Genomic DNA, 6,000 nt, shown 5'->3' on the forward strand with positions numbered 1-6,000 from the left:
TCCTCTACTCCCCCTGGAATCAGATCTCCTCTACTCTCCCTGATCAGATCTCCTCTACTCTCCCTGGAATCAGATCTCCTCTACTCCCCCTGGAATCAGATCTCCTCTACTCTCCCTGGAATCAGATCTCCTCTACTCTCCCTGGAATCAGATCTCCTCTACTCTCCCTGGAATCAGATCTCCTCTACTCCCCCCGGCCTCGCCCTCTGGATTGCTTTACGCTGTTTTTCACATCCCCCCGGCTCCCTTTCTTATACTATTTTCTGCTTCTGTCTCCTCTTCTGTCTCCTCTTCTGTCCCCTCTTCCTCGAGCGCATCCTCACAGTTGTGCTAATGAAATAATGGTGACGTGGTGTGTGGTCTAATAGCAGAGGTCTGCTGTGCAGGCCGAGGCCCATGATGCACTTCTGTCTCGGCTTTACTCCATATTATTACCCTTCAAGGGTTGAAGGGTAAACACACACTCTCCAACTCTGCTCTTCACGCTCTTTCTCATGCAAACACTTTCTCTCACACAAACACAAACGCACACTCACACACAAACGCACACACACACACACACACGCACATAGGGCTAATTATCTTACCCTCGAGGATAAAGCATGAACACACATCTAATTCAACACAAATCTAAAGACGGAATTTGGGAAAAACCCAAGAAACAACAAAGCCAACTTCTGTATCGCTCCGGCAAAAGGCTAGTTAATATTCATGCGGCGTGTGTGTGTTCACATTATGCATGCGTTTTTGAATTTGCCGTTGTCAGTATGCGCGCGTGTGTGTGTTTGCGTTTGTTGTGCATGTGCTCCTTGGCCTGACTTTTCTCCCTGGAAGACAGGGGGGGCTAGAGGGCTGGGTGTGTTCTCCCTAGAAGACAGGGGGGGCTAGAGGGCTGGGTGTGTAATCCAGGACACTGCAGTAAACGCACTGGAGTGTCAAAGGCTTTGCACTGCAAAATCTTCTGGGCCAAGTGAAGATGGCCTCGAGCGCAGGTTCTTGAGATTTCCCACTCACTTCACCTCCCTATATACATATATATATATATATATATATATATATATATATATATATATATATATATATATATATATATATATATATATATATATAAAGTTAAACATTACAATTAAGGTTTGGATCACTTTCAACTCACTCAATTCAAAGCTGTACTTTGAAAGTACATTTCTCATAATAATGGGTAAAACCTTCAGTTATTTCATCAAAGATCTTTTTTCCAGTCGTTTTTTAAGGCAGATGATTTACAGTTTTTCAATTGGGAAGAAAGTGAATTTTCTGAATTGATGGGAATGATGATTGCCGTGCTATGACTCCTTGACTAGACTGCTGAAACTTGCAGAGAAGAGGATGAGGTCCAGCAGTAGACAGATGGATGTGACACAGAGATGGACAGCTGTGGGAGGGGTTTTCCAAAGGTTTCATTTCCCGTAAATGCCACCTCCCACCCCTCCCTCTCTCCTCTCTCTCTCTCTCTCCCTCCTCTCCCCTCTCTCTCTCTCTCCCTCTCTTTCACACACACTCCACTGTACACACTGTAAAGTGTAAATGGTGTGTGTGGGCCTGTGGCCTGCACGAGGGAGGAGAGAGAATGAAAGGAGAGGGGGGTTGTGAGTGGATGAGTGCAGGCTGAGAATGGACCATAAATCACGGTGGTAGAGCGAGGGAGATAAGAGGACGGGGGTCCGGTAGGTAGGAGGGGTGGGACGCACAATAACAACTGGACACAGATGCTGTTTACTAACAGTTCCCCACAAAAGCCCTGAGGGGGTCCTTGTTTTAGGTTCCGTCAAACCCAATTTTGTTAGCCTGACCAACTGACATACAGTTTTCACTTAGACTGACCAACTGACATACAGTTTTCACTTAGACTGACCAACTGACATACAGTTTTCACTTAGACTGACCAACTGACATACAGTTTTCACTCCATCCTCTCTTTATTTGTACTGTTCTGAACAATTAGCATGTTTATTTTGTCATTGTCCTTCAGAAAATTCTAGTAACGGCAATGACAGCCTGTAAAAAGTATATCAAAATACAATATTCTGCGATAGAGATGATCGCATGCGCGCGCACACACACACACACACACACACACACACACACACACACACACACACACACACACACACACACACACACACACACACACAGAGAGAGAGATGGGACTTAATAACACAATGTCCTATGTCCTAATTACAAAATATCCCATATTCAGCTTTAGAAGACACATTTAGCTAATGAGCAAAGTGTGTGTGTGTGTGTGTGTGTGTGTGTGTGTGTGTGTGTGTGTGTGTGTGTGTGTGTGTGTGTGCGCGAGTGGTAGAAAATGGTTTCTGAAGCACTGCTAAATGTACTTAAATGTACCAAATTGTATGTATTGATCTGATCCAGAGTGAAGTGCAGTGAGTGCGATAGCAGAATAATCTTAAATTCTTATCATCAATTAGTGAAAGGTCAGAGCCACAGACAGAATGATCATGGAAGAGGAAAGTGCTGGGAAGAGAAATGACAGTAGAGATGGTGTTTGATAAGTAAAGTTTGGCTAAAGTCATTCTTTAACTTAATAAATCACACTCAGTAAGTGCTTTTTTGTGGTATTTTTCAAACGTGAAGGCACATACTGTACAGTGTAAATTGTCTCACAACAACCTTCAACCTACCTTTGATAAGTGACAGTTTTTACTCTCAAGGTCTCCGTTTAAACTTCAAACGGTGACAAATCTCCCTCCCCCACCCCCTCAAAGAGATGAGGTATATGGTGACAGCACGACAGTGTAGTGTCACCATCAATCACCAGCTACACCCACCACTCTTCAGACTAGCACAGCTCGCTGTAGCCACTCATCAGTGCACTGGCTACAGCAGGCTTAAAGGATTCAAACATGCTGTAGACACATTGAGGTGGAGGATGGTTTGTACTAGCCAATGCTCAAAGCCGCAGCATGCAGAAGGGGAAGATGGTGGAGAGAGAGAGAGAGATGGTCAGAGTGATGTATGTGATGTCATCGTTGGGCCAGCGGTAGAAGTGAAAAGCGCTTCATCATGTGAGTTTATAGGTCGCAACAAGGACTCTCTCTGTGAGTCCTTGTGACCTACCTACCTTACAACAAGGACTCTCTCAGTGAGTCCTTGTTGCGACCTACCTACCTTACAACAAGGACTCTCTCTCTCAGTGAGTCCTTGTTGTGACCTACCTACCTTACAACAAGGACTCTCTCTGTAAGTCCTTGTTGTGACCTACCTACCTTACAACAAGGACTCTCTCTGTAAGTCCTTGTTGCGACCTACCTACCTTACAACAAGGACTCTCTCTGTAAGTCCTTGTTGTGACCTACCTACCTTACAACAAGGACTCTCTCTCTCAGCGAGTCCTTGTTGTGACCTACCTACCTTACAACAAGGACTCTCTCTCAGTGAGTCCTTGTTTCGACCTACCTACCTTACAACAAGGACTCTCTCTCAGTGAGTCCTTGTTGTGACCTACCTACCTTACAACAAGGACTCTCTCTGTGAGTCCTTGTTGCGACCTACCTACCTTACAACAAGGACTCTCTCTGTGAGTCCTTGTTGCGACCTACCTACCTTACAACAAGGACTCTCTCTGTAAGTCCTTGTTGTGACCTACCTACCTTACAACAAGGACTCTCTCTGTAAGTCCTTGTTGCGACCTACCTACCTTACAACAAGGACTCTCTCTGTAAGTCCTTGTTGTGACCTACCTACCTTACAACAAGGACTCTCTCTCTCAGCGAGTCCTTGTTGTGACCTACCTACCTTACAACAAGGACTCTCTCTCAGTGAGTCCTTGTTTCGACCTACCTACCTTACAACAAGGACTCTCTCTCAGTGAGTCCTTGTTGTGACCTACCTACCTTACAACAATGACTCTCTCTGTGAGTCCTTGTTGCGACCTACCTACCTTACAACAAGGACTCTCTCTGTGAGTCCTTGTTGCGACATACCTACCTTACAACAAGGACTCTCTCTGTAAGTCCTTGTTGTGACCTACCTACCTTACAACAAGGACTCTCTCTCTGTGAGTCCTTGTTGCGACATACCTACCTTACAACAAGGACTCTCTCTGTAAGTCCTTGTTGTGACCTACCTACCTTACAACAAGGACTCTCTCTCTGTGAGTCCTTGTTGCGACATACCTACCTTACAACAAGGACTCTCTCTGTAAGTCCTTGTTGTGACCTACCTACCTTACAACAAGGACTCTCTCTCAGTGAGTCCTTGTTGTGACCTACCTACCTTACAACAAGGACTCTCTCTGTGAGTCCTTGTTGCGACCTACCTACCTTACAACAAGGACTCTCTCTGTGAGTCCTTGTTGCGACATACCTACCTTACAACAAGGACTCTCTCTGTAAGTCCTTGTTGTGACCTACCTACCTTACAACAAGGACTCTCTCTGTAAGTCCTTGTTGTGACCTACCTACCTTACAACAAGGACTCTCAGCGAGTCCTTGTTGCGACCTACCTACCTTACAACAAGGACTCTCTCTCAGCGAGTCCTTGTTGTGACCTACCTACCTTACAACAAGGACTCTCTCAGCGAGTCCTTGTTGTGACCTACCTACCTTACAACAAGGACTCTCTCTCAGTGAGTCCTTGTTGTGACCTACCTACCTTACAACAAGGACTCTCTCTCAGTGAGTCCTTGTTGCGACCTACCTACCTTACAACAAGGACTCTCTCTCTCAGCGAGTCCTTGTTGTGACCTACCTACCTTACAACAAGGACTCTCTCAGTGAGTCCTTGTTGTGACCTACCTACCTTACAACAAGGACTCTCTCTCAGTGAGTCCTTGTTGTGACCTACCTACCTTACAACAAGGACTCTCTCTCAGTGAGTCCTTGTTGTGACCTACCTACCTTACAACAAGGACTCTCTCAGTGAGTCCTTGTTGTGACCTACCTACCTTACAACAAGGACTCTCAGCGAGTCCTTGTTGCGACCTACCTACCTTACAACAAGGACTCTCTCAGCGAGTCCTTGTTGTGACCTACCTACCTTACAACAAGGACTCTCTCTCAGTGAGTCCTTGTTGTGACCTACCTACCTTACAACAAGGACTCTCTCTCAGCGAGTCCTTGTTGCGACCTACCTACCTTACAACAAGGACTCTCTCTCAGTGAGTCCTTGTTGCGACCTACCTACCTTACAACAAGGACTCTCTCTCAGTGAGTCCTTGTTGTGACCTACCTACCTTACAACAAGGACTCTCTTTCAGCGAGTCCTTGTTGCGACCTACCTACCTTACAACAAGGACTCTTTCAGCGAGTCCTTGTTGTGACCTACCTACCTTACAACAAGGACTCTCTTTCAGCGAGTCCTTGTTGTGACCTACCTACCTTACAACAAGGACTCTCTCAGTGAGTCCTTGTTGTGACCTACCTACCTTACAACAAGGACTCTCTTTCAGCTAGTCCTTGTTGCGACCTACCTACCTTACAACAAGGACTCTCCCTCAGCAAGTCCTTGTTGTGACCTACCTACCTTACAACAAGGACTCTCTTTCAGCGAGTCCTTGTTGTGACCTACCTACCTTACAACAAGGACTCTCTTTCAGCGAGTCCTTGTTGCGACCTACCTACCTTACAACAAGGACTCTCTCTCAGCGAGTCCTTGTTGCGACCTACCTTACAACAAGGACTCTCTCTCTCAGTGAGTCCTTGTCGCGACCTACCTACCTTACAACAAGGACTCTCTCAGTGAGTCCTTGTTGTGACCTACCTACCTTACAACAAGGACTCTCTCTGTAAGTCCTTGTTGTGACCTACCTACCTTACAACAAGGACTCTCAGCGAGTCCTTGTTGCGACCTACCTACCTTACAACAAGGACTCTCTCTCAGCGAGTCCTTGTTGTGACCTACCTACCTTACAACAAGGACTCTCTCAGCGAGTCCTTGTTGTGACCTACCTACCTTACAACAAGGACTCTCTCTCAGTGAGTCCTTGTTGTGACCTACCTA

The 6,000-nt window shown here is 46.0% G+C and overlaps 1 protein-coding gene across 3 annotated transcripts in view; it reads left to right on the forward strand.

Annotated features, from left to right (window-relative positions):
- wasf1 (WASP family member 1) overlaps positions 1–6,000 on the forward strand; it is an 87,683-nt gene that overhangs the window by 48,531 nt on the left and 33,152 nt on the right. The window lies entirely within an intron of this gene.

Source organism: Poromitra crassiceps (assembly GCF_964638095.1).
Source record: "Poromitra crassiceps genome assembly, chromosome: 9".
NCBI lineage: Eukaryota > Metazoa > Chordata > Actinopteri > Beryciformes > Melamphaidae > Poromitra > Poromitra crassiceps.